Genomic DNA, 26,544 nt, shown 5'->3' with positions numbered 1-26,544 from the left:
CTTTTCTCTTCTCTTTTTTTCTTCCTTTTCTTCTTTTTCTTTCCTTTTCTTTTTTTATCTTTTCTTTTTTCTTCTCTTCTTCTCCTTCCTTCCTGTCTTTCCTTCTTCTTTCTTCTCCTCCCATGAGGCCGGCGACGCCGGAAGGGGGCCGAGACGGCGGGCCGCGGCAGCCGCAGGAGGGGGCCCGAGAGGGGATTGGGACGATGGGCAATGGCGACCGCAGGGGGGGGAGCAGGGTGCCAGGATGGCGGGCCGCAGCGCCTGCCGGGGAGGCGGGGGCCATGGCTGCCCTTTCCTCCCCTTCCTCTTTTTTTTTTGTTCGTTTTGCTTCCCACCGCCCGACGGCTGTGGTGGGTCGCAACCGCGAGCCGGACGTCCGTGCCGGCTCGCCGAGGCAACAAGCCGCATCGGCGGCTGGGGAGGCAGCCACGGGTGGTGGCCGGCGTGGTGGCTACCTCCCCAAAAAAAAAACAGGGCCAGCGGCATGAGAAGAAGAAGGAGATAGAGAGGGCGAGAGAGAGGGAAGGGTGAGAGAGGAAGAGGCACTAGGATGGAAGATTTTGGAAGAAAAAAATGGCTTTTAAATAGGGGTATTTTTGCCAAAAATACAGCTTTTCGATAAAGCTGAAAACAGCATTTTCAAAAAGCTCCAAATTGGAGCTTCTTCCCAAAAGCTGTATTCAGCTTTCCGAAAAAGCTAAAACAACTTTCCGAAATTTTTACCAAACACAATTTTTTAGCAGAAAGTGCTTTTTGACCCTCCAAAAGCTCTTCCAAACAGGGTCTTAAACTAATTTTTTCTGTTAATATATCAAGAACAGTACTGATTACTCAAATGTTTAATCTAGAGTTCTCGAATACGTTTGGTTTGGTCATCCCATGAGAGAAAACAAATTAGGAGGGACAAACATATCACCACATCAGAATAAATGAATGTTAAGATCACCAACTTTATTATTGTGCTCTATGCTGCATTTTCTACTTGTTGCTAGTTTAAACATTAGTCCAATTGGTTGATACATGCACCTTCTGACGGCACATAAACATGAAATAAATAGTCGAGTTTCAAAGCAAGTTTGGCCTTGTTTAGTAAATCTACTGGCAATAGAGCTTTCGAAAGTAGAGCTTTTGTAAATAGCATTTTTATAAAAAGCTATTTCATGTTTGATAACTACATTTCCAAACTGTTATGAAATTTTAACATATGTTTGATAAACAAACAAAGAAAGTACTTTTCGTATAACAAAATGACAATAAAAAATATTATATAATATTATGCAACAAAGCATAATAAAATATAATATGTATTAATACATAAATATATGATAGTATAATATTAATGTAATATAATATAATATTATTATAATATAGTAATATAATATTAAATTATTTAATATAACATATCAATGTATTATGATATAATGTAATATAATATTATATTTATAGTATAATACAATAATAAAGATATAAAATATTATAATTATAAACATAAATTAATTTTTCATGCTCTTGATGACTGTAGAATAATATAACATAATATTAAATTATTTAATCTAACATATTAATGTATTATGATATAATATAATATTATATTTATAGTATAATACAATATAAAGGTATAAATATTATAATGATATCGTATAATATATTTTGTGTAATTATTCTATTTTATTATGTATATTTTGATCCAAAAAAAAATATTACAACTCATAACAACTTTCTGACAATTCCTAAAAGTGCTTTTTTGGAGAAGCTCTACTTTAGAACTTCCCCCAAAAAGTTATTTTAGCTTTCTAAAAATGCTAAAACAACTTTCCAAAAATTTTACGAAATACCTCTATTTTATCTAAAAGTGCTTTTGAAAGGCCAGAAAGTGCTTTTTGACCCTCCAAAAACTCTCCCAAATGGGGCCTTAATAACCATCTGGAACAACAGGCTGCTGCGAACCAATCTATTATCAGGCTAATACAATCACAAGCATAACTACAACCATATAATCTTGCAGATAAAATCTAGGGATATTATTCATAAGACTGACTCCATATCAAGTTGGCAACAACAATCATGGCACCACCTGCTACTTTGCTATGGTGTTATCGTCATGGGGACCTGCACACTAGCAGTATAACACAGCTCATACACAAATGAAAAGAATACAGGAATCTAGGCTAGAGTAGCATCAATTGTTTTGTAAACACTCATCATGTCTTGCATTCTTAACCGTTCTAGCAGACAGCTGAGCTCCAAAATGGAGAGCTTAATTTTATCCAAATTTACAACAACAAATACCAACCACCAACATACTGGATTTTTTTTTGTTTTTGTATATATAACCATGCAATCTAACGATGCTAAAAAATTAACTATTTTAAATTAAAATGACTAAAATATCCTTAATGGGTAGACATGCAAATATATCGCTATCTCGATAGCAGGAGAAGAAGGCAGGAATAATAGCATAATTTTAAATTTTTATTTTTTTTAATTAATATAAATAAAAATTTTCTTAACACTATTAGAACAATCGATATATTAGGGGCATTTGTACAATAACAAAGTTTAATGAGAGTATACATGCAAATATCAATTTTGAAAGGATACTGATGCAAAATTCGATATTTAGAAGCATATCCATAAAAAAAAAAATCAAAGAAAAGAAAGAGCTCAGGAGCGCTGAGGTCATCTGATAATCAGACAGTTGTGATGCACCCCAGCATGACAGGAAGCGTTGTTCTCCTCATTGTTCTTTTTTCCACTGTTGGCGTGAGAGAGGATAGAACACTCGACCTTAGGATCAATTCTTAAGAGGATACGAGACAAATTGCGACACAGCCAGATGATGGAATTATTATGCTGAAAATATTTAAAACCAATTTAAGACGAATCCTCTTCCGAGGGACCAAAAAAGAAAGAGATCAGGTGCGCTGAGGTCATCCGATAATCCGACAGTCGTGATGCTCCCGGCATCATAGGATGCGCTTCGTCCTCATTGCTCTTTTATACGCTAATAGGGTGGGAGAGGATCGAACACTCGACCTTAGGATGACTTTTAAGAAGAGGTGGGAACAACTACACCGCGACCAGATGATGAAATTTGTATGCTGAAAATATCTAAAACCTATTTAAAACAAATCCTCTTTCGAGGACAAAAGCAAGAATTTTTTTTTTGTGTGCATGAATACCCTCCGAAGTATCGAGTTTTACATGAATACACCTCTAAATTAATATTTGTATGTATATCCTAGTAAAATACTTGTTTTGCTATTTATCCTTTTTTTTATTTTTGTTTTTGGATATATACCCATGCTATCTAACGATGCTAAAAAATTAACGATTTTAAATTAAAATGACTAAAATATCCTTAATGGGTAGACATGCAAATAGATCGCAATCTCGATAGCAGAAGAATAAGACAAGAATAAAAGCATAATTTTAAATTTTTATTTTATTTGTAATTAATATAAGTATAATTTTTCTTAACACCGTTGGAACAACCATTATATTAGGAACATTTGTACAATAACAATATTTTACGAGAGTACACATGCACATATCAATTTTAGAAGGATACTCATGCAAAATTCGATATTTAGAAGCATATCCATAAAAAAAAAATCTAAGAAAAGAAAGAGCTCAGGAGCGCTGAGGTCATCTGATAATCAGACGGTTGTGATGCACCCCGGCATCACAGGAAGCGCCATTCTCCTCATTGCTCTTTTTTCCACTGTTGTTGCGAGAGAGGATCGAACACTCGACCTCAGGATCGACTCTTAAGAGGATACGAGACAAACTGCGGCACAACCAGATGATGGAATTAGTATGTTGAAAATATTTAAAACGAATCCTCTTCCAAGGGACCAAAAAAGAAAGAGCTTAGGGGCGCTGAGGTCATCCGATAATCTGACGGTCGTGATGCTCTCGGCATCACTGAATGCGCTGTCGTCCTCATTGCTCTTTTTTTCACTAATGGGGTGAGAGAGGATCGAACACTCGACCTTAGGATGACTTTTAAGAAGAGGTGGGACCAACTACGCCGCGACCGGATGACGAAATTTGTATGCTGAAAATATCTAAAGCCTATTTAAAACGAATCCTCTTCCAGGGACAAAAACAAGAAAGTTTTTTTTTTGTGCGCATGAATACCCTCCTGAATATCGAGTTTTACATGAATACTCTTCTAAAGTAATATTTGTATGTATATCCTAGTATAATACTTGGTTTGCTATTTATCCTTTTTGTCATTTTTGTTATTGCATATATACCCATGCTATCTAACGACTCTAAAAAATTAATAATTTTAAATTAAAATGACAAAAATATCCTTAATGGATAGATATGCAAATAGATCGCAATCTCGATAGTAGGAGAAGAAGACACGAACAATAGCATAATTTTAAATTTTTATTTTATTTTTAATTAACATAAATATAATTTTTTTTAACACCGTTACAACAACCGTTATATTAGGGGCATTTGTACAATAACAAAGTTTTACGAGAGTATGCATGCAAATAACAATTTTGGAAGGATGCTCATGCAAAATTCAATATTTAGAAGCATATCCATAAAAAAAAACTAAGAAAAGAAAGAGCTCAGGAGCGCTGTTCTCCTCATAGCTCTTTTTCCATTGTTGGCGCGAGAGAGGATCGAACACTCGACCTCAGGATCAACTCTTAAAAGGATACGAGACAAACTGCGACACAGCCGGATGATGGAATTAGTATGCTGAAAATATTTAAAACCCATTTGAAACGAATCCTCTTCCAAGGGACCAAAAAAGAAAGAGCTCAGGGGCGCTGAGATCATCCGACAATCAGACGATCGTGATGCTCCCGGCACCACAGGATGCGCTGTCGTCCTCACTGCTTTTTTTTCCACTGATGGGGTGAGAGAGGATCGAACACTGGACCTTAGGATGAAATTTAAGAAGACGTGTGACCAACTACGCCGCGACCGGATGATGAAATTTGTATGCTGAAAATATCTAAAATCTATTTAAAACGAATCCTCTTCCAGGGACAAAAACAAGAAAGTTTTTTTTTGTGTGCATGAATACCCTCCTAAATATCGAGTTTTACATGAATGCACTTCTAAATTAATATTTGTATGCATATCCTAGTAAAATATTTGTTTTGCTGTTTATCCATTTTTTATTTTTGTTTTTACATATATGTCCATGCTATCTAACGACGTGAAAAAATAGACAATTTTAAATTAAAATGACTAAAATATCCTTAATGGGTAGACATGCAAATAGATCGCAATCTCGATAGAAGGAGAAGAGGACAAGAACAATAGCATAATTTTAAATTTTTATTTTATTTTTATTTAATATAAATATATTTTTTCTTAACACCGTTAGAACAACCGTTATATTAGGGGCATTTGTACAATAACAAAGTTTTATGAGAGTATACATACAAATACCAATTTTAGAAGGATACTCATGCAAAATTCGATATTTAGAAGCATATCCATAAAAAAAAAATCTAAGAAAAGAAAGAACTCAGGAGCGCTGAGCTCATCTGATAATCAGACGGTTGTGATGCACCCCGGCATCATAGGAAGCACTGTTCTCCTCAATGCTCATTTTTCCATTGTTGGCGCGAGAGGGGATCGAACCCTCGACCTCAGTATCAACTCTTAAGAGGATACGAGACAAACTGCGACACAGCCAGATGATGGAATTAGTATGTTGAAAATATTTAAAACCTATTTAAAACGAATCCTCTTCCAGGGACAAAAACAAGAAAGTTTTTTTTTTGTGCGCATGAATACCCTCCTAAATATCGAATTTTACATCATCCGGCTGTGTTGCAGTTTGTCTCGTATCCTTTTAAGAGTTGATCCTGAGGTCGAGTGTTTGATCCTCTCTCGCGCCAACAATGGAAAAAAGAGTAATGAGGAGAACAGCGCTTCCTGTGACACCGGGGTGCATCACAATAGTCTGATTATCAGATGACCTCAGCGCTCTTGAGCTCTTTCTTTTCTTATTTTTTTTATGGATATGCTTCTAAATATCGAATTTTGCATGAGCATCCTTCCAAAATTGATATTTGCATGTATACACTCGTAAAACTTAGTTATTGTACAAATGCCCCTAATATAACGGTTGTTGTAACGGTGTTAAAAAATTATATTTATATTAATTAAAAATAAAATAAAAATTTAAAATCATGCTATTGTTTCTGTCTTCTTCTCCTACTATTGAGATTACGATCTATTTGCATATCTCTCCATTAAGGATATTTTTATCATTTTAATTTAAAATCATTAATTTTTTAGCATCATTAGATAGCATGGGTATATATGCAAAAACAAAAATAAAAAAAGGATAAATAGCAAACCAAGTATTTTACTAGGATATACATACAAATATTACTTTAGAAGAGTATTCATGTAAAACTCGATATTCAGGAGGGTATTCATGCGCACAAAAAAAAATTTTTTTTTCTTGTTTTTGTCCGTGGAAGAGGATTCGTTTTAAATAGGTTTTAGATATTTTCAGCATACAAATTTCGTCATCCGGTCGCAGCGTAGTTGGTCCCACCTCTTCTTAAAAGTCATCCTAAGGTCGAGTGTTCGATCCTCTCTCACCCCATTAGTGGAAAAAAGAGCAATGAGGACGACAGCGCATCCAGTGATGCCGGGAGCATCACGACCGTCTGATAATCGGATGATCTCAGCGCCCCTGAGCTCTTTCTTTTTTGGTCCCTTGGAAGAGGATTCGTTATAAATAGGTTTTAAATATTTTCAGCATACTAATTCCATCATCTGGTTGTGTCGTAGTTTGTCTCGTATCCTCATAAGAGTTGATCCTGAGGTCGAGTGTTCGATCCTCTCTCGCAACAACAGTGGAAAAAAGAGCAATGAGGAGAATGGCGCTTCCTGTGATGCCGGGGTGCATCACAACCGTCTGATTATCAGATGGCCTCAGCGCTTCCAAGCTCTTTCTTTTCTTAGATTTTTTTTATGGATATGCTTCTAAATATCGAATTTTGCATGAGTATCCTTTTAAAATTGATATGTGCATGTGTAGTCTCGTAAAACATTGTTATTGTACAAATGTTCCTAATATAACGGTTATTCCAACGGTGTTAGGAAAAATTATATTTATATTAATTAAAAATAAAATAAAAATTTAAAATTATGCTTTTATTCCTGTCTTTTTCTTCTGCTATCGAGATTGCGATCTATTTGCATGTCTACCCATTAAGGATATTTTAGTCATTTTAATTTAAAATCGTTAATTTTTTAGCATCGTTAGATAGCATGGGTATATATCCAAAAACAAAAATTAAAAAAAAGGATAAATAGCAAAACAAGTATTTTACTAGGATATACATACAAATATTAATTTAGAGGTGTATTCATGTAAAACTCGATATTTCGGAGGGTATTCATGCACACACAAAAAAAAACTTTCTTGCTTTTGTCCCCGGAAGAGGATTCGTTTTGAATAGGGCTTAGATATTTTCAGCATACAAATTTCATCATCCAGTCACGACGTAGTTGTTCCCACCTCTTCTTAAAAGTCATCTTAAGGTTGAGTGTTCGATCCTCTCTCACCCCATTAGCGGAAAAAAGAGCAATGAGGACGAAGCGCATCCTGTGATGCCGGGAGCATCACGACTGTCGGATTATCGGATGACCTCAGCGCCCCTGACCTCTTTCTTTTTTGGTCCCTCGGAAGAGTATTCGTCTTAAATTGGTTTTAAATATTTTTAGCATAATAATTCCATCATCTGGCTGTGTCGCAGTTTGTCTCGTATCCTCTTAAGAGTTGATCCTAAGGTCGAGTGTTCTATCCTCTCTCGTGCCAACAGTGGAAAAAAGAACAATGAGGAGAACAACGCTTCCCGTGATGCTGAGGTGCATCACAACCGTCTGATTATCAGATGACCTCAGCGCTCCTGAGCTCTTTCTTTTCTTAGATTTTTTTTTAAGGATATGCTTCTAAATATCGAATTTGTATCCTTCCAAAATTAATATTTGCATGTATACTCTCATAAAACTTTGTTATTGTACAAATGCCCCCAATATATCAGTTGTTCTAACAGTGTTAAGAAAATTTTTATTTATATTAATTAAAAAAATAAAAATTTAAAATTATGCTATTATTCCTCTCTTCTTCTCCTGCTATCGAGATAGCGATATATTTGCATGTCTACCCATTAAGGATATTTTAGTCATTTTAATTTTAAATCGTTAATTTTTTATCATTGTTAGATTGCATGGTTATATATACAAAAACAAAAAAAAAAGATAAATTGCAAAATAATTATTTTACTTGGATATACGTACAACTATTAATTTAGAAGGGTATGCATGTAAAACTCGATATTTAGGTGGGTATTCATGCACACACACAAAAAAAAACTTTCTTATTTTTGTCCCTAGAAGAGGATTCGTTTTAAATAGGTTTTAGATATTTTCGGCATACAAATTTCATCATCCGGTCGCAGCGTAGTTGGTCCCACCCTCTTCTTAAAAGTCGTGCTAAGGTCGAGTGTTCGATCCTCTCTCACCCCATCAGTGGAAAAAAGAGCAATGAGGACAACAACGCATCTTGTGATGCCGGGAGCATCACGACCGTCTGAATATCGGATGACCTCAGCTCCCCTGAGCTCTTTCTTTTTCGGTCCGTTGGAAGAGGATTCGTTTTAAATAGGTTTTAAATATTTTCAGCGTACTAATTCCATCATCTGGTGTTAAAAAAAATTATATTTATATTAATTAAAAATAAAATAAAAATTTAAAATTATGCTACTGTTCCTGTCTTCTTCTTCTACTATCGAGATTGCAATCTATTTGCATATCTATCCATTAAGGATATTTTTATCATTTTAATTTAAAATCATTAATTTTTTAGCATCGTTAGATAGCCTGGGTATATATGCAAAAACAAAAATAAAAAAAAGGATAAATAGCAAACCAAGTATTTTACGAGGATATACATAGAAATATTACTTTAGAAGAGTATTCATGTAAAACTCGATATTCTGGAGGGTATTCATGCGCACAAAAAAAAAAACTTTCTTGTTTTTGTCCCTGGAAGAGGATTCGTTTTAAATAGGTTTTAGATATTTTCAGCATACAAATTTCGTCATCCGGTCGCGGCGTAGTTGGTCCCACCTCTTCTTAAAAGTCATCCAAAGGTCGGCTGTTCGATCCTCTCTCACCCCATTAGTGGAAAAAAGAGCAATGAGGACGACAGCGCATCCAGTGATGCCGGGAGCATCACGACCGTCTGATTATCGGATGACCTCAGCGCCCCTGAGCTCTTTCTTTTTTGGTCCCTTGGAAGCGGATTTGTTTTAAATAGGTTTTAAATATTTTCAGCATACTAATTCCATCATCTGGTTGTGTCGCAGTTTGTCTCGTATCCTCTTAAGAGTTGATCCTGAGGTCGAGTGTTCGATCCTCTCTCACAACAATGGTGGAAAAAAGAGCAATGAGGAGAATGGCGCTTCCTGTGATGCCAGGGGGCATCACAACCATCTGATTATCAGATGACCTCAGCGCTCCTGAGCTCTTTCTTTTTTTAGATTTTTTTTTTGGATATGATTTTAAATATCGAATTTTGCATGAGTATCCTTCTAAAATTGATATGTGCATGTGTGCTCTCGTAAAACATTGTTATTGTACAAATGTCCCTAATATAACGGTTGTTCCAACGGTGTTAAGAAAAATTATATTTATATTAATTAAAAATAAAATAAAAATTTAAAATTATGCTTTTATTCCTATCTTCTTCTTCTGCTATCGAGATTGCGATCTATTTGCATGTCTACCCATTAAGGATATTTTAGTCATTTTAATTTAAAATTGTTAATTTTTTAGCATCGTTAGATAGCGTGGGTATATATCCAAAAACAAAAATAAAAAAAGGATAAATAGCGAAATAAGTATTTTACTAGGATATACATACAAATATTAATTTAGAGGTGTATTCATGTAAAACTCGATATTTCGGAGGGTATACATGCACACAAAAAAAAAACTTTCTTGCTTTTGTCCCGGAAGTGGATTCGTTTTAAATAGATTTTAGATATTTTCAGCATACAAATTTCATCATCCGATCGCAGCGTAGTTGTTCCCACCTCGTCTTAAAAGTCATCCATAGGTCGAGTGTTCGATCCTCTCTCACCCCATTAGCGAAAAAAGAGCAATGAGGACGAAGCGCATCCTGTGATGCCGGGAGCATCACGACTGTCGGATTATCGGATGACCTCAGCGCCCCTGACCTCTTTCTTTTTTGGTCCCTCGGAAGAGGATTCGTCTTAAATTGGTTTTAAATATTTTCAGCATAATAATTCCATCATCTGGCTGTGTCGCAGTTTGTCTCGTATCCTCTTAAGAGTTGATCCTAAGGTCGAGTGTTCTATCCTCTCTCGCGCCAACAGTGGAAAAAAGAACAATGAGGAGAACAACGCTTCCTGTGATGCTGGGGTGCATCACAACCGTCTGATTATCAGATGACCTCAGCGCTCCTGAGCTCTTTCTTTTCTTAGATTTTTTTTTATGGATATGCTTCTAAATATCGAATTTTGCATGAGTATCCTTCCAAAATTGATATTTGTATGTATACTCTCATAAAACTTTGTTATTGTACAAATGCCCCTAATATATCGATTGTTCTAACAGTGTTAAGAAAATTTTTATTTATATTAATTAAAAAATAAAAAATTAAAATTATGCTATTATTCCTGTCTTCTTCTCCTGCTATCGAGATAGTGATATATTTGCATGTCTGCCCATTAAGGATATTTTAGTCATTTTAATTTAAAATCGTTAATTTTTTAGCATCGTTAGATTGCATGGTTATATATACAAAAACCAAAAAAAAAGATAAATAGCAAAATAATTATTTTACTAGGATATACGTACAAATATTAATTTAGAAGGGTATGCATGTAAAACTCGATATTTAGGAGGGTATTCATGCACGCACACAAAAAAAAACTTTCTTGTTTTTGTCCCTGGAAGAGGATTCGTTTTAAATAGGTTTTGGATATTTTCGGCATACAAATTTCATCATCCGGTCGTGGCGTAGTTGGTCCCACCCTCTTCTTAAAAGTCGTCCTAAGGTCGAGTGTTCGATCCTCTCTCACCGCATCAGTGGAAAAAAGAGCAATGAGGACAACAACGCATCCTGTGATGCCGGGAGCATCACGACCTTCTGAATATGGGATGACCTCAGCGCCCCTGAGCTCTTTCTTTTTCGGTCCGTTGGAAGAGGATTCGTTTTAAATAGGTTTTAAATATTTTCAGCGTACTAATTCCATCATCTGGCTGTGTCGCAGTTTGTCTAATTTTTTAGCGTCGTTAGATAGCATGGGTATATATGCAAAAACAAAAATAAAAAAAGGATAAATAGCAAAACAAGTATTTTACTAAGATATACATACAAATATTAGTTTAGAAGAGTATTCATGTAAAACTCGATATTTAGGAGGTATTCATGTGCGCAAAAAAAAAAAAACTTTCTTGTTTTTGTCCCTGGAAGAGGCTTCGTTTTAAATAGGTTTTAGATATTTTCAGCATACAATTTTCATCATCCGGTCGCGGCGTAGTTGGTCCCACCTCTTCTTAAAAGTCATCCTAAGGTCTGTGATGCCGGGAGCATCACGACCGTCTGATTATCGGATGACCTCAGCACCCCTGAGCTCTTTCTTTTTTGGTCCCTTGGAAGGGGATTCGTTTTAAATAAGTTTTAAATAGTTTCAGCATACTAATTCCATCATCTGGATGTGTCGCAGTTTGTCTCGTATCCTCTTAAGAGTTGATCCTGAGGTTGAGTGTTCGATCCTCTCTTGCGCCAACCGTGGAAAAAAAGAGCAGCAAGGACAGCAGCGCATTCTGTGATGCTAGGGCGCATCACGACTGTCTGATTATCGGATGACATCAGCCGTTCGGAGATCTTTCGTTTTTTGCCCCTTGGAAATGGATTCGTTTTAAATAGGTTTTTGGTTTTTTCAGCATGCCGTTTTCATCATGCTGTGGTGTCGCAGTCGATCTCGGCTCTTCTTAAGAGATTATCTTGTGGTCTTGAGTTGGATCCTCTCTCACCCCATTAGTGGAAAAGAGGGCAATGATGACAGCAGCGCCTTCTGTGATGCTAGGGCAAATCATGACAGTCTGATTATGGGATGACATGAGCGCTCCTGAGCTCTATCATTTTTTGTCGATTGGAAAAGGATTCCTTTTTAATAGCTTTTAGGAGATTTCAGCATGCCGTTTCACCATGGAGTGGTGGCGCAGTTGGCTAGCGCTTTGGTCTCATGGCTTCTTTAAGAGAGTTATCCTGAGGTCGAGAGTTCGAGCCTCTCCAACTCCAATAAAGGAGAAAAGAGCCATGAGGATAACTGCGCAACCTGTGATGCTAGGGCGCATCACAACCGTCAGATTATTCCGACGAAACTGCGCTTCTGAGCTCTTCCTCTTTTCCCCTTTTTTTAAAAAAAATATAATATTTTTAAGTTTTTTTAAATCATGACACTCTTTCTCTCAGTCTCTGTCGGTTATTTAATTTAATAATTACAATATTTTTTTAATCATAACACATGTCTTTTTCCCAGTCTCTTTTTCGATTATTTACAAAATAAATGCCGGTATTTGGCTAAAAAAATGTGAGTATTTGTCCAAAATAAATATTTGTATTTAGGTTGTCTAACTTTTATATGGCTGGATCAAGAGACAATAGTTCCTGAATAAAGTTTTCACAAACTGTTTCCTCCGATTTTAATGGATCAGGAATATTTTATATTATATTTATCGTATAATATAATAATAAATATATAAAATATTATAATTATCAGTGTAAATTAATTTTTCACTCTTCTGATGACAATTTATCTCTTTAACAAATTTTCTAGCTAGGTGATAAAATTGTTTAAATAATTACTAATATTTATTTTTATTTATTATTTTATTTTATTAAAATATATTTTATTTATTATCTTATTTATTTATTTATTTATTTATTTTTTTTCTTTCCTTTTCTCTTCTCTTTTTTTCTTCCTTTTCTTCTTTTTCTTTCCTTTTCTTTTTTTATCTTTTCTTTTTTCTTCTCTTCTTCTCCTTCCTTCCTGTCTTTCCTTCTTCTTTCTTCTCCTCCCATGAGGCCGGCGACGCCGGAAGGGGGCCGAGACGGCGGGCCGCGGCAGCCGCAGGAGGGGGCCCGAGAGGGGATTGGGACGATGGGCAATGGCGACCGCAGGGGGGGGGAGCAGGGTGCCAGGATGGCGGGCCGCAGCGCCTGCCGGGGAGGCGGGGGCCATGGCTGCCCTTTCCTCCCCTTCCTCTTTTTTTTTTGTTCGTTTTGCTTCCCACCGCCCGACGGCTGTGGTGGGTCGCAACCGCGAGCCGGACGTCCGTGCCGGCTCGCCGAGGCAACAAGCCGCATCGGCGGCTGGGGAGGCAGCCACGGGTGGTGGCCGGCGTGGTGGCTACCTCCCCAAAAAAAAAACAGGGCCAGCGGCATGAGAAGAAGAAGGAGATAGAGAGGGCGAGAGAGAGGGAAGGGTGAGAGAGGAAGAGGCACTAGGATGGAAGATTTTGGAAGAAAAAAATGGCTTTTAAATAGGGGTATTTTTGCCAAAAATACAGCTTTTCGATAAAGCTGAAAACAGCATTTTCAAAAAGCTCCAAATTGGAGCTTCTTCCCAAAAGCTGTATTCAGCTTTCCGAAAAAGCTAAAACAACTTTCCGAAATTTTTACCAAATACAATTTTTTAGCAGAAAGTGCTTTTTGACCCTCCAAAAGCTCTTCCAAACAGGGTCTTAAACTAATTTTTTCTGTTAATATATCAAGAACAGTACTGATTACTCAAATGTTTAATCTAGAGTTCTCGAATACGTTTGGTTTGGTCATCCCATGAGAGAAAACAAATTAGGAGGGACAAACATATCACCACATCAGAATAAATGAATGTTAAGATCACCAACTTTATTATTGTGCTCTATGCTGCATTTTCTACTTGTTGCTAGTTTAAACATTAGTCCAATTGGTTGATACATGCACCTTCTGACGGCACATAAACATGAAATAAATAGTCGAGTTTCAAAGCAAGTTTGGCCTTGTTTAGTAAATCTACTGGCAATAGAGCTTTCGAAAGTAGAGCTTTTGTAAATAGCATTTTTATAAAAAGCTATTTCATGTTTGATAACTACATTTCCAAACTGTTATGAAATTTTAACATATGTTTGATAAACAAACAAAGAAAGTACTTTTCGTATAACAAAATAACAATAAAAAATATTATATAATATTATGCAACAAAGCATAATAAAATATAACATGTATTAATACATAAATATATGATAGTATTATATTAATGTAATATAATATAATATTATTATAATATAGTAATATAATATTAAATTATTTAATATAACATATCAATGTATTATGATATAATGTAATATAATATTATATTTATAGTATAATACAATAATAAAGATATAAAATATTATAATTATAAACATAAATTAATTTTTCATGCTCTTGATGACTGTAGAATAATATAACATAATATTAAATTATTTAATCTTACATATTAATGTATTATGATATAATATAATATAATATTATATTTATAGTATAATACAATATAAAGGTATAAATATTATAATTGTATCATATAATATATTTTGTGTAATTATTCTATTTTATTATGGATATTTTGATCCAAAAAAAAAATATTACAACTTATAACAACTTTCTGACGATTCCTAAAAGTGCTTTTTTGGAGAAGCTCTACTTCGGAGCTTCCTCCAAAAAGTTATTTTAGCTTTCTAAAAAAGCTAAAACAACTTTCCAAAAATTTTATGAAACACCTCTATTTTATCTAAAAGTGCTTTTGAAAGGCCAGAAAGTACTTTTTGGCCCACCAAAAGCTCCCCCAAATGGGGCCTTAATAACCATCTAGAACAACAGGCTGCTGCGAACCAATCTATTATCATGCTAATACAATCACCAGCATAACTACAACCATATAATCTTGCAGATAAAATCTAGGGATATTATTCATAAGACTGACTCCATATCAAGTTGGCAACAACAATCCTGGCACCACCTGCTACTTTGCTATGGTGTTATCGTCATGGGGACCTGCACACTAGCAGTATAACACAGCTCATACACAAATGAAAAGAATACAGGAATCTAGGCTAGAGTAGCATCAATTGTTTTGTAAACACTCATCATGTCTCGCATTCTTAACCGATCTAGCAGACAGCCGAGCTCCAAAATGGAGAGCTTAATTTTATCCAAATTTACAACAACAAATACCAACCACCAACATACTGGATCTTTTTTTTGTTTTTGTATATATAACCATGCAATCTAATGATGCTAAAAAATTAACGATTTTAAATTAAAATAACTAAAATATCCTTAATGGGTAGACATGCAAATATACCGCTATCTCGATAGCAGCAGAAGAAGACAGGAATAATAGCATAATTTTAAATTTTTATTTTTTTAATTAATATAAATAAAAATTTTCTTAACACAGTTAGAACAATCGATATATTAGGGTCATTTGTACAATAACAAAGTTTTATGAGAGTATACATGCAAATATCAATTTTGGAAGGATACTCATGCAAAATTCGATATTTAGAAGCATATCCATAAAAAAAAATCTAAGAAAAGAAAGAGCTCAGGAGCGCTGAGGTCATCTGATAATCAGACGGTTCTGATGCACCCCAGCATCACAGGAAGCGTTGTTCTCCTCATTGTTCTTTTTTCCACTGTTGGCGCGAGAGAGGATAGAACACTCGACCATAGGATCAACTCTTAAGAGGATACGAGACAAACTGCGACACAACCAGATGATGAAATTATTATGCTGAAAATATTTAAAACCAATTTAAGACGAATCCTCTTCCGAGGGACCAAAAAAGAAAGAGATCAGGGGCGCTGAGGTCATCCGATAATCCGACAGTCGTGATGCTCGCGGCATCATAGGATGCGCTTCGCCCTCATTGCTCTTTTTTTCGCTAATGGGGTGAGAGAGGATCGAACACTCGACCTTAGGATGACTTTTAAGAAGAGGTGGGAACAACTACACCGCGACCGGATGATGAAATTTGTATGCTGAAAATATCTAAACCCTATTTAAAACGAATCCTCTTTCGAGGACAAAAGCAAGAAACTTTTTTTTTTGTGTGTGCATGAATACCCTCCGAAATATCGAGTTTTACATGAATACACCTCTAAATTAATATTTGTATGTATATCCTAGTAAAATACTTGTTTTGCTATTTATCCTTTTTTTTTGTTTTTGGATATATAACCATGCTATCTAACGATGCTAAAAAATTAACGATTTTAAATTAAAATGACTAAAATATTCTTAATGGGTAGACATACAAATAGATCGCAATCTCGATAGCAAAAGAAGAAGACAGGAATAAAAGCATAATTTTAAATTTTCATTTTATTTTTAATTAATATAAATATAATTTTTCTTAACACCGTTGGAACAACCATTATATTAGGGACATTTGAACAACAACAATGTTTTGCGAGAGTACACATGCACATATCAATTTTAGAAGGATACTCATGCAAAATTCGATATTTAGAAGCATATCCATAAAAAAAAATCTAAGAAAAGAAAGAGCTCAGGAGCGCTGAGGTCATCTGATAATCAGAAGGTTGTGATGCACCCCGGCATCACAGGAAGCGCCATTCTCCTCATTGCTCTTTTTTCCACTATTGTTGCGGGAGAGGATCGAACACTCGACCTCAGGATCAACTCTTAAGAGGATACGAGACAAACTGCGGCACAACCAGATGATGGAATTAGTATGCTAAAAATATTTAAAACCTATTTAAAATGAATCCTCTTCCAAGGGACCAAAAAAGAAAGAGCTTAGGGCGCTGAGGTCATCCGATAATCTGACGGTCGTGATGCTCGCGGCATCACTGAATGCGCTGACGTCCTCATTGCTCTTTTTTCCACTAATGGGGTGAGAGAGGATCGAACACTCGACCTTAGGATGACTTTTAAGAAGAGGTGGGACCAACTACGCTGCGACCGGATGACGAAATTTGTATGCTGAAAATATCTAAAGCCTATTTAAAACGAATCCTCTTCCAGGGACAAAAACAAGAAAGTTTTTTTTTGTGCGCATGAATACCCTCCTGAATATCGAGTTTTACATGAATACTCTCCTAAAGTAATATTTGTATGTATATCCTAGTAAAATACTTGGTTTGCTATTTATCATTTTTTTCATTTTTGTTTTTGCATATATACCCATGCTATCTAACGACTCTAAAAAATTAATAATTTTAAATTAAAATGACAAAAATATCCTTAATGGATAGATATGCAAATAGATCGCAATCTCGATAGTAGGAGAAGAAGACAGGAACAATAACATAATTTTAAATTTTTATTTTATTTTTAATTAATATAAATATAATTTTTTTTAACACCGTTACAACAACCGTTATATTAGGGTCATTTGTACAATAACAAAGTTTTACGAGAGTATGCATACAAATAACAATTTTGGAAGGATGCTCATGCAAAATTCGATATTTAGAAGCATATCCATAAAAAAAACTAAGAAAAGAAAGAGCTCAGGAGCGCTGAGGTCATCTGATAATCAGACGGCTGTGATGCACCCCGGCATCACAGGAAGCGCTGTTCTCCTCATTGTTCTTTTTTCCATTGTTGGCGCGAGAGAGGATCGAACACTCGACCTCAGGATCAACTCTTAAAAGGATACGAGACAAACTGCGACACAGCCGGATGATGGAATTAGTATGCTGAAAATATTTAAAATCCATTTGAAACGAATCCTCTTCCAAGGGACCAAAAAAGAAAGAGCTCAGGGGCGGTGAGGTCATCCGACAATCAGACGATCGTGATGCTCCCGGCACCACAGGATGCGCCGTCGTCCTCACTGCTTTTTTTTCCACTGATGGGGTAAGAGAGGATCGAACACTAGACCTTAGTATGAAATTTAAGAAGAGGTGTGACCAACTACGCTGCGACCGGATGATGAAATTTGTTTGCTGAAAATATCTAAAACCTATTTAAAACGAATCCTCTTCCACGACAAAAACAAGAAAGTTTTTTTTTTGTGTGCATGAATACCCTCCTAAATATCGAGTTTTACATAAATGCACTTCTAAATTAATATTTGTATCTATATCCTAGTAAAATATTTGTTTTGCTATTTATCTATTTTTTCTTTTTGTTTTTGCATATATGTCCATGCTATCTAACGATGTGAAAAAATTAACAATTTTAAATTAAAATGACTAAAATATTCTTAATGGGTAGACATGCAAATAGATCGCAATCTCGATAGAAGGAGAAGAGGACAAGAACAATAGCATAATTTTAAATTTTTATTTTATTTTTAATTAATATAAATATATTTTTTCTTAACACCGTTAGAACAACCATTATGTTAGGGGCATTTGTACACTAACAAAGTTTTATGAGAGTATACATGCAAATATCAATTTTGGAAGAATGCTCATGCAAAATTCGATATTTAGAAGCATATCCATAAAAAAAAAATGTTAGAAAAGAAAGAGCTCAGGCACGCTGAGGTCACCTGATAATCAGACGGTTGTGATGCACCCCGGCATCACAGGAAGCGCTGTTCTCCTCATTGCTATTTTTTCCATTGTTGGCATTAGAGAGGATAGAACACTCGACCTGAGGATCAACTCTTAAGAGGATACGAGACAAATTGCGACACAGCGAAATGATGGAATTAGTCTGCTGAAAATATTTAAAACCTATTTAAAACGAATCCTCTTGCAAGGGACCAAAAAAGAAAGAGCTCAGGGGCGCTGAGGTCATCCGATAATCAGACGGTCGTGATGCTCCCGGCATCACAGGATGCGCTCCGTCCTCATTGCTCTTTTTTTTGCTAATGGGGTGAAAGAGGATGGAACCCTCAACCTTAGGATGATTTTTAAGAAGAGGTGGGAACAACTACGCTGCGACCAGATGATGAAATTTGTATACTGAAAATATCTAAAACCTATTTAAAACGAATCCTCTTTCGGGTACAAAAGCAAGAATGTTTTTTTTTTGTGTGCATGAATACCCTCCGAAATATCGAGTTTTACATGAATACACCTCTAAATTAATATTTGTATGTATATCCTAGTAAAATACTTGTTTTGCTATTTATCCTTTTTTTTATTTTTGTTTTTGGATATATACCCATGCTATCTAACGATGCTAAAAAATTTACGATTTTAAATTAAAATAAATAAAATATCTTTAATGGGTAGACATGCAAATAGATCGCAATCTCGATAGCAGAAGAAGAAGACAGGAATAAAAACATAATTTTAAATTTTTATTTTATTGTTAATTAATATAAATATAATTTTTCTTAACACCGTTGGAACAACCATTATATTAGGGACATTTGTACAAGGAACATTTGTACATTAACAATGTTTTACTAGAGTACACATGCACATATCAATTTTAGAAGGATACTCATGCAAAATTCGATATTTAGAAGCATATCCATAAAACAAAATCTAAGAAAAGAAAAAGCTCAGGAGTGCTGAGGTCATCTGATAATCAGATGGTTGTGATGCACCCCGGCATCACAGGAAGCGCCATTCTCCTCGTTGCTCTTTTTTCCACTGTTGTTGCGAGAGAGGATCGAACACTCGACCTCAGGATCAACTCTTAAGAGGATACGAGACAAACTGCGACACAACCAGATGATGGAATTAGTATGCTGAAAATATTTAAAACCTATTTAAAACGAATCCTCTTCCAAGGCACCAAAAAGAAAGAGCTGAATACCCTTCGAAATATCGAGTTTTACATGAATACACCTCTAAATTAATATTTGTATGTATATCCTAGTAAAATACTTGTTTTGCTATTTATTCTTTTTTTTATTTTTGTTTTTGGATATATACCCATGCTAGAAAAATTTATGATTTTAAATTAAAATGAATAAAATATCTTTAATGGGTAGACATGCAAATAGATCGCAATCTCGATAGCAGAAGAAGAAGACAGGAATAAAAGCATAATTTTAAATTTTTATTTTATTGTTAATTAATATAAATATAATTTTTCTTAACACCGTTGGAACAACCGTTATAGTAGGGACATTTGTACAAGGGACATTTGTACAATAACAATGTTTTACTAGAGTACACATGCACATATCAATTTTAGAAGGATACTCATGCAAAATTCGATATTTAGAAGCATATCCATAAAACAAAATCTAAGAAAAGAAAGAGCTCAGGAGCGTTGAGGTCATCTGATAATCAGATGGTTGTGATGCACCCGGCATCACAGGAAGCGCCATTCTCCTCGTTGCTCTTTTTTCCACTGTTGTTGCGAGAGAGGATTGAACACTCGACCTCAGGATCAACTCTTAAGAGGATACGAGACAAACTGCGACACAACCAGATGATGGAATTAGTATGCTGAAAATATTTAAAACCTATTTAAAACGAATCCTCTTCCAAGGGACCAAAAAGAAAGAGCTCAAGGGCGACTGAGGTCATCTGATAATCAGACGGTCGTGATGCTCCCGGCATCACTGGATGCGCTGTCATCCTCATTGCTCTTTTTTCCACTAATGGGGTGAGAGAGGATCGAACACTCGACCTTAGGATGACTTTTAAGAAGAGGTGGGACCAACTACGCTGCGACCGGATGACGAAATTTATATGCTGAAAATATCTAAAACCTATTTAAAACGAATCCTCTTCTAGGGACAATAACAAGAAAGTTTTTTTTTTTTTTTGTGCGCATGAATACCCTCCTAAATATCGAGTTTTACATGAATACTCTTCTAAAGTAATATTTGTATGTATATCCTAGTATAATACTTGGTTTGCTATTTATCCTTTTTTTTTATTTTTGTTTTTGCATATATACCCATGCTGTCTAACGACGCTAAAGAATTAATAATTTTAAATTAAAATGACAAAAATATCCTTAATGGATAGATATGCAAATAGATCGCAATCTCGATAGTAGGAGAAGAAGATAGGAACAATAGCATAATTTTAAATTTTTATTTTATTTTTAATTAATATAAATATAATTTTTTTTAACACCGTTACAACAACCGTTATATTAGGGGCATTTGTACAATAATAAAGTTTTACGAGAGTATACATGCAAATATCAATTTTGGGAGGATGCTCATGCAAAATTCGATATTTAGAAGCATATCCATAAAAAAAAATCTAAGAAAAGAAAGAGCTTAGGAGCGCCGAGGTCATCTGATAATCAGACAGTTGGGATGCACCCCGGCATCACAGGAAGTGCTGTTCTTCTCATTGCTCTTTTTTCCATTATTGGCGCGAGAGAGGATCGAACACTCGTCCTCAGGATCAACTCTTAAAAGGATACGAGACAAATTGTGACACGGCTAGATGATGGAATTAGTATGCTGAAAATATTTAAAACCCATTTGAAACGAATCCTCTTCCAAGGGACCAAAAAAGAAAGAGCTCAGGGGCGCTGAGGTCATCCGACAATCAGACGATCGTGATGCTCCCGACACCACAGGATGTGCTGTCGTCCTCACTACTCTTTTTTCCACTGATGGGATGAGAGAGGATCAAACACTTGACCTTAGGATGAAATTTAAGAAGAGGTGGGACCAACTACGCCACGATCGAATGATGAAATTTGTATGCTCAAAATATCTAAAACCTATTTAAAACGAATCCTCTTCGAGGGACAAAAATAAGAAAGTTTTTTTTTTTGTGCATGAATACCCTCCTAAATATCGAGTTTTGCATGAATGCACTTCTAAATTAATATTTGTATGTATATCCTAGTAAAATATTTGTTTTGCTATTTATCCATTTTTTAATTTTGTTTTTGCATATATGCCCATGCTATCTAACGACGCAAAAAAATTAACAATTTTAAATTAAAATGACTAAAATATTCTTAATGGGTAGACATGCAAATAGATCGCAATCTCGATAGAAGGAGAAGAGGACAAGAACAATAGCATAATTTTAATTTTTTATTTTATTTTTATTTAATATAAATATATTTTTTCTTAACACCGTTAGAACAACCGTTATATTAGGGGCATTTCTACAATAACAAAGTTTTATGAGAGTATACATACAAATACCAATTTTAGAAGGATACTCATGCAAAATTCAATATTTAGAAGCATATCCATAAAAAAAAATCTAAGGAAGAACTCAGGAGCGCTGAGCTCATCTGATAATCAGACGGTTGTGATGCACCCCGGCATCATAGGAAGCACTGTTCTCCTCAATGCTCATTTTTCCATTGTTGGCGCGAGAGGGGATCGAACCCTCGACCTCAGTATCAACTCTTAAAAGGATACGAGACAAACTGCGACACAGCCAGATGATGGAACTAGTATGCTGAAAATATTTAAAACCTATTTAAAATGAATCCTCTTCCAAGGGACTAAAAAAGAAAGGGCTCAGGGGCACTGAGGTCATCCAATAATCAGACAGTCGTGATGCTCCCGGCATCACAGGATGCGCTGTTGTCCTCATTGCTCTTTTTTCCACTGATGGGGTGAGAGAGGATCGAACACTCGACCTTAGGATGACTTTTAAGAAGAGGTGGGAACAACTACGCCGCGACTAGATGATGAAATTTGTATGCTAAAAATATCTAAAACCTATTTAAAATGAATCCTCTTCCAAGGTCAAAAACAAGAAAGTTTTTTTTTTCTTGTGTGTGCATGAATACCCTCCTAAATATCAAGTTTTACATGAATACTCTTGTAAATTAATATTTGTATGTATGTCCAAGTAAAATACTTGTTTTTCTATTTATCCTTTTTTTATTTTTTATTTTTGCATATATACCCATGCTATCTAACGGCGCTAAAAAATTAGCAATTTTAAATTAAAATGACAAAAATATCCTTAATGGGTAGACATGCAAATAGATCGCAATCTCGATAGTAGAAAAAAAAGACAGGAACAATAGCATAATTTTAAATTTTTATTTTATTTTTAATTAATAAAAATGTAATTTTTCTTAACACTGTTAGAACAACCGTTATATTAGGGGTATTTGTACACTAACAAAGTTTTACGAGAGTATACATGCAAATATCAATTTTGGAAGAATGCTCATGCAAAATTCGATATTTAGAAGCATATCCATAAAAAAAATCTAAGAAAAGAAAGAGCTCAGGAGCGCTGAGGTCATTTGATAATTAGACGGTTGTGATAAACCCCGGCATCATTGGAAGCATTGTTCTCCTCATTGCTAGTTTTTCCATTGTTGGCGTGAGAGAGGATAGAACACTCGACCTGAGGATCAACTCTTAAGAGGAGACAAGACAAACTGCGACACAGCCAGATGATGGAATTAGTCTGCTGAAAATATTTAAAACCTATTTAAAACGAATCCTCTTCCAAGGGACCAATAAAGAAAGCGCTCAGGGGCGCTGAGGTCATCCAACAATCAGACGGTCGTGATGCTCCCGGCATCACAGGATGCGCTCCATCCACATTGCTCTTTTTTCCGCTAATGGGGTGAGAGAAGATCGAACACTCGACCTTAGGATGACTTTTAAGAAGAGGTGGGAACAACTACGCCGTGACCGGATGATGAAATTCGTATGCTGAAAATATCTAAAACCTATTTAAAACGAATCCTCTTTCGGGGACAAAAACAAGAATGTTTTTTTTTTGCGTGCATGATACCCCCATAAATATCGAGTTTTACATGAATACACCTCTAAATTAATATTTGTATGTATATCCTAGTAAAATACTTCTTTTGCTATTTATCCTTTTTTATTTCTATTTTTGCATATATACCTATGCTATCTAACGATGCTAAAAAATTAACAATTTTAAATTAAAATGACTAAAATATTCTTAATGGGTAGACAAGCAAATAGATCGCAATCTCGATAGCGGGATTAGAAGACAGGAACAAAAGCATAATTTTAAATTTTTATTTTATTTTAAATTAATATAAATATAATTTTTCTTAACACCGTTAGAACAACAGTTATATTAGGGACATTTGTATAATAACAAAGTTTTACGAGAGTATACATGCAAATATCAATTTTAGAAGGATACACTTGCAAAATTCATTATTTAGAAGCATATCCATCAAAAAAAATCCATGAAAAGGAAGAGCTCAGGAGCGCTGAGGTCATCTGATAATCAGACGGTTATGATGCACCCCGGCATCATAGGAAGCGCTGTTCTCCTCATTGCTCTTTTTTCCACTATTGGCGTGAGAGAGGATCGAACACTCGACCTCAGGATCAACTCTTAAGAGGATACGAGACAAACTGCGACACAACCAGATGATGGAATTAGTATGCTGAAAATATTTAAAACCTATTTAAAACGAATCCTCTTCCAAGGGACCAAAAAAGAAAGAGCTCAGGGGCACTGAGGTCATCCGACAATCCGACGGTTGTGATGCTCCCGGCATCACAGGATGCCTTGTCGTCCCCATTGCTCTTTTTTCCACTAATGGGGTGAGCGAGGATCGAACACTCGACCTTAGGATGACTTTTAACAAGAGGTGGGACCAACTACGCCATGACTGGATGATGAAATTTTTATACTGAAAATATCTTAAACCTATTTAAAATGAATCCTCAAGGACAAAAACGAGAAAGTTTTTTTTTTGTGTGCGCATGAATACCCTCCTAAATATCGAGTTTTACATGAATACTCTTCTAAAGTAATATTTGTATGTATATCCTAGCAAAATACTTGTTTTGCTATTTATCATTTTTTTTATTTTTGTTTTTGCATATATACCCATGCTATCTAAAGACGCTAAAAAATTAATGATTTTAAATTAAAATGACTAAAATATCCTTAATAGGTAGATATGCAGATAGATCGTAATCTCGATTGTAGGAGAAGAAGACAGAAACAATAGCATAATTTTAAATTTTTATTTTATTTTTAATTAATATAAATATAATTTTTCTTAACACCGTTACAACAACCGTTATATTAGGGGCATTTATACAATAACAATATTTTACGAGAGTATACATGCAAATATTAATTTTAGAAGGATACTCATGCAAAATTCGATATTTAGAAGCATATCCGTAAAAAAAAATCTAAGAAAAGAAAGTGCTCAGGAGCGCTGAGGTCATCTGATAATCAGACGGTTGTGATGCACCCCGGCATCACAAGAAGCGCTGTTCTCCTCATTGCTCTTTTTTCCATTATTGGCGCGAGAGAGGATCGAACACTCGACCTCAGGATCAACTCTTAAAAGGATACGAGACAAACTGCGACACAACCAGATGATGGAATTAGTATGCTAAAAATATTTAAAACCTATTTAAAACGAATCCTCTTCCAACAGACCAAATAAGAAAGAGCTCAGGGGCGCTGAGGTCATCCGATAATCCAACGGTCGTGATGCTCCCGGCATCACAGGATGCGCTGTCGTCCTCATTGCTCTTTTTTCCACTGATGGGGTGAGAGAGGATCGATCACTCGACCTTAGGACGACTTTTAAGAAGAGGGTGGGACCAACTACGCTGCGACCAGATGATGAAATTTGTATGCCGAAAATATCTAAAAACTATTTAAAACGAATCCTATTCGAGGGACAAAAACAAGAAAGTTTTTTTTTTTGTGTGTGTGTGCATGAATACCCTCCTAAATATCGAGTTTTACATGCATACTCTTCTAAATTAATATTTGTGCATATATCCTAGTAAAATTCTTGTTTTACTATTTATCTTTTTTTTTTTTTTGTTTTTGTATATATAACCATGCTATCTAATGACACTAAAAAATTAACGATTTTAAATTAAAATAACTAAAATATTCTTAATGGGTAGACATGCAAATATATCGCAATCTCGATAGCAGGACAAGAAGACAGGAATAATAGCATAATTTTAAATTTTTATTTTATTTTTAATTAATATAAATAAAATTTTTCTTAACACTGTTAGAACAACCAATACATTAGGGGCATTTGTATAATAACAAAGTTTTATGAGACTATACATGCAAATATCAATTTTGGAAGGATACTCATGCAAAATTCGATATTTAGAAGCATATCCATAAAAAAAAAAAATCTAATAAAAGAAAGAGCTCAGTAGCGCTGAGGTCATCTGATAATCAGATGGTTGTGATGCACCCCGGCATCACAGGAAGCGCTGTTCTCCTCATTTCTGTTTTTTTCACTGTTGGCGCGAGAGAGGATTGAACACTCGACCTCAGGATCAACTCTTAAGAGGATACGAGACAAACTGCGACACAGCCAGATGATGGAATTAGTATGCTGAAAATATTTAAAGCCTATTTAAAACGAATCCTCTTCCAAGGGACCAAAAAAGAAAGAGCTCAGGTGTGCTGAGGTCATCAGATAAGCAGATGGCCATGATGCTCCCGGCATCACAGGATGTGCTTCGTCCTCATTGCTCTTTTTTCCGCTAATGGGGTGAGAGAGGATCGAACACTCGACCTTAGGACGACTTTTAGGAAGAGGTGGGAACAACTACGCCGCGAACGGATGATGAAATTTGCATGCTGAAAAT

At 35.3% G+C, this 26,544-nt stretch overlaps 31 non-coding genes across 31 annotated transcripts; 11 read left to right on the top strand and 20 right to left on the bottom strand.

The window, feature by feature from the left end:
* Positions 1 to 2,660: 2,660 nt before the first annotated feature.
* Positions 2,661 to 2,746, bottom strand: LOC120112664 (small nucleolar RNA snoR114). Its single transcript, XR_005514239.2, has one exon. It is a non-coding gene; the product is annotated as a small nucleolar RNA snoR114 (small nucleolar RNA).
* An 883-nt stretch (positions 2,747 to 3,629) lies between these two features.
* Positions 3,630 to 3,715, bottom strand: LOC113461680 (small nucleolar RNA snoR114). The gene has a single exon (XR_003383971.3). It is a non-coding gene; the product is annotated as a small nucleolar RNA snoR114 (small nucleolar RNA).
* Positions 3,716 to 4,783: 1,068 nt separating this feature from the next.
* On the bottom strand, positions 4,784 to 4,868 carry LOC149752797 (small nucleolar RNA snoR114). Its single transcript, XR_016396596.1, has one exon. It is a non-coding gene; the product is annotated as a small nucleolar RNA snoR114 (small nucleolar RNA).
* Positions 4,869 to 5,502: 634 nt separating this feature from the next.
* Positions 5,503 to 5,588, bottom strand: LOC113461689 (small nucleolar RNA snoR114). The gene has a single exon (XR_003383980.2). It is a non-coding gene; the product is annotated as a small nucleolar RNA snoR114 (small nucleolar RNA).
* Positions 5,589 to 5,895: 307 nt separating this feature from the next.
* On the top strand, positions 5,896 to 5,981 carry LOC113461694 (small nucleolar RNA snoR114). The gene has a single exon (XR_003383985.2). It is a non-coding gene; the product is annotated as a small nucleolar RNA snoR114 (small nucleolar RNA).
* A 633-nt stretch (positions 5,982 to 6,614) lies between these two features.
* Positions 6,615 to 6,699, top strand: LOC113461695 (small nucleolar RNA snoR114). Its single transcript, XR_003383986.2, has one exon. It is a non-coding gene; the product is annotated as a small nucleolar RNA snoR114 (small nucleolar RNA).
* A 165-nt stretch (positions 6,700 to 6,864) lies between these two features.
* LOC120112622 (small nucleolar RNA snoR114) lies at positions 6,865 to 6,950 on the top strand. Its single transcript, XR_005514195.2, has one exon. It is a non-coding gene; the product is annotated as a small nucleolar RNA snoR114 (small nucleolar RNA).
* An 885-nt stretch (positions 6,951 to 7,835) lies between these two features.
* Positions 7,836 to 7,921, top strand: LOC113461192 (small nucleolar RNA snoR114). Its single transcript, XR_003383300.2, has one exon. It is a non-coding gene; the product is annotated as a small nucleolar RNA snoR114 (small nucleolar RNA).
* A 624-nt stretch (positions 7,922 to 8,545) lies between these two features.
* On the top strand, positions 8,546 to 8,630 carry LOC149752796 (small nucleolar RNA snoR114). The gene has a single exon (XR_016396595.1). It is a non-coding gene; the product is annotated as a small nucleolar RNA snoR114 (small nucleolar RNA).
* Positions 8,631 to 9,199: 569 nt separating this feature from the next.
* On the top strand, positions 9,200 to 9,284 carry LOC113461186 (small nucleolar RNA snoR114). Its single transcript, XR_003383294.1, has one exon. It is a non-coding gene; the product is annotated as a small nucleolar RNA snoR114 (small nucleolar RNA).
* A 165-nt stretch (positions 9,285 to 9,449) lies between these two features.
* Positions 9,450 to 9,535, top strand: LOC113461191 (small nucleolar RNA snoR114). The gene has a single exon (XR_003383299.2). It is a non-coding gene; the product is annotated as a small nucleolar RNA snoR114 (small nucleolar RNA).
* An 880-nt stretch (positions 9,536 to 10,415) lies between these two features.
* On the top strand, positions 10,416 to 10,501 carry LOC113461681 (small nucleolar RNA snoR114). Its single transcript, XR_003383972.1, has one exon. It is a non-coding gene; the product is annotated as a small nucleolar RNA snoR114 (small nucleolar RNA).
* Positions 10,502 to 11,131: 630 nt separating this feature from the next.
* LOC149752795 (small nucleolar RNA snoR114) lies at positions 11,132 to 11,216 on the top strand. The gene has a single exon (XR_016396597.1). It is a non-coding gene; the product is annotated as a small nucleolar RNA snoR114 (small nucleolar RNA).
* Positions 11,217 to 12,089: 873 nt separating this feature from the next.
* Positions 12,090 to 12,175, top strand: LOC149752794 (small nucleolar RNA snoR114). The gene has a single exon (XR_016396590.1). It is a non-coding gene; the product is annotated as a small nucleolar RNA snoR114 (small nucleolar RNA).
* Positions 12,176 to 12,353: 178 nt separating this feature from the next.
* Positions 12,354 to 12,439, top strand: LOC120112610 (small nucleolar RNA snoR114). The gene has a single exon (XR_005514184.2). It is a non-coding gene; the product is annotated as a small nucleolar RNA snoR114 (small nucleolar RNA).
* A 3,225-nt stretch (positions 12,440 to 15,664) lies between these two features.
* On the bottom strand, positions 15,665 to 15,750 carry LOC120112628 (small nucleolar RNA snoR114). Its single transcript, XR_005514201.2, has one exon. It is a non-coding gene; the product is annotated as a small nucleolar RNA snoR114 (small nucleolar RNA).
* An 881-nt stretch (positions 15,751 to 16,631) lies between these two features.
* Positions 16,632 to 16,717, bottom strand: LOC120112619 (small nucleolar RNA snoR114). Its single transcript, XR_005514192.1, has one exon. It is a non-coding gene; the product is annotated as a small nucleolar RNA snoR114 (small nucleolar RNA).
* Positions 16,718 to 17,598: 881 nt separating this feature from the next.
* Positions 17,599 to 17,684, bottom strand: LOC113461520 (small nucleolar RNA snoR114). The gene has a single exon (XR_003383797.1). It is a non-coding gene; the product is annotated as a small nucleolar RNA snoR114 (small nucleolar RNA).
* Positions 17,685 to 18,568: 884 nt separating this feature from the next.
* Positions 18,569 to 18,654, bottom strand: LOC120112635 (small nucleolar RNA snoR114). The gene has a single exon (XR_005514209.1). It is a non-coding gene; the product is annotated as a small nucleolar RNA snoR114 (small nucleolar RNA).
* Positions 18,655 to 18,819: 165 nt separating this feature from the next.
* LOC113461901 (small nucleolar RNA snoR114) lies at positions 18,820 to 18,903 on the bottom strand. The gene has a single exon (XR_003384166.1). It is a non-coding gene; the product is annotated as a small nucleolar RNA snoR114 (small nucleolar RNA).
* A 650-nt stretch (positions 18,904 to 19,553) lies between these two features.
* LOC113461898 (small nucleolar RNA snoR114) lies at positions 19,554 to 19,639 on the bottom strand. Its single transcript, XR_003384163.2, has one exon. It is a non-coding gene; the product is annotated as a small nucleolar RNA snoR114 (small nucleolar RNA).
* Positions 19,640 to 20,263: 624 nt separating this feature from the next.
* LOC113461899 (small nucleolar RNA snoR114) lies at positions 20,264 to 20,348 on the bottom strand. The gene has a single exon (XR_003384164.3). It is a non-coding gene; the product is annotated as a small nucleolar RNA snoR114 (small nucleolar RNA).
* A 164-nt stretch (positions 20,349 to 20,512) lies between these two features.
* LOC113461900 (small nucleolar RNA snoR114) lies at positions 20,513 to 20,598 on the bottom strand. The gene has a single exon (XR_003384165.3). It is a non-coding gene; the product is annotated as a small nucleolar RNA snoR114 (small nucleolar RNA).
* Positions 20,599 to 21,239: 641 nt separating this feature from the next.
* LOC120112665 (small nucleolar RNA snoR114) lies at positions 21,240 to 21,325 on the bottom strand. The gene has a single exon (XR_005514240.2). It is a non-coding gene; the product is annotated as a small nucleolar RNA snoR114 (small nucleolar RNA).
* Positions 21,326 to 21,490: 165 nt separating this feature from the next.
* Positions 21,491 to 21,575, bottom strand: LOC120112666 (small nucleolar RNA snoR114). Its single transcript, XR_005514241.2, has one exon. It is a non-coding gene; the product is annotated as a small nucleolar RNA snoR114 (small nucleolar RNA).
* A 628-nt stretch (positions 21,576 to 22,203) lies between these two features.
* Positions 22,204 to 22,289, bottom strand: LOC149752793 (small nucleolar RNA snoR114). Its single transcript, XR_016396591.1, has one exon. It is a non-coding gene; the product is annotated as a small nucleolar RNA snoR114 (small nucleolar RNA).
* Positions 22,290 to 23,178: 889 nt separating this feature from the next.
* On the bottom strand, positions 23,179 to 23,264 carry LOC120112618 (small nucleolar RNA snoR114). The gene has a single exon (XR_005514191.2). It is a non-coding gene; the product is annotated as a small nucleolar RNA snoR114 (small nucleolar RNA).
* An 881-nt stretch (positions 23,265 to 24,145) lies between these two features.
* On the bottom strand, positions 24,146 to 24,231 carry LOC120112630 (small nucleolar RNA snoR114). The gene has a single exon (XR_005514203.2). It is a non-coding gene; the product is annotated as a small nucleolar RNA snoR114 (small nucleolar RNA).
* An 883-nt stretch (positions 24,232 to 25,114) lies between these two features.
* LOC120112642 (small nucleolar RNA snoR114) lies at positions 25,115 to 25,200 on the bottom strand. Its single transcript, XR_005514217.2, has one exon. It is a non-coding gene; the product is annotated as a small nucleolar RNA snoR114 (small nucleolar RNA).
* A 165-nt stretch (positions 25,201 to 25,365) lies between these two features.
* LOC120112657 (small nucleolar RNA snoR114) lies at positions 25,366 to 25,450 on the bottom strand. The gene has a single exon (XR_005514232.2). It is a non-coding gene; the product is annotated as a small nucleolar RNA snoR114 (small nucleolar RNA).
* Positions 25,451 to 26,095: 645 nt separating this feature from the next.
* On the bottom strand, positions 26,096 to 26,181 carry LOC113461181 (small nucleolar RNA snoR114). The gene has a single exon (XR_003383289.2). It is a non-coding gene; the product is annotated as a small nucleolar RNA snoR114 (small nucleolar RNA).
* Positions 26,182 to 26,544: the final 363 nt, after the last annotated feature.

Source organism: Phoenix dactylifera, chromosome 9 (assembly GCF_051530095.1).
Source record: "Phoenix dactylifera cultivar Ajwa chromosome 9, Ajwa_hap1_PhDact_Kaust_v1.1, whole genome shotgun sequence".
Lineage (NCBI taxonomy): Eukaryota > Viridiplantae > Streptophyta > Magnoliopsida > Arecales > Arecaceae > Phoenix > Phoenix dactylifera.
Note: the sequence above shows the minus strand (reverse complement) of the source record. Positions and strands in the feature narration are given on the sequence as shown.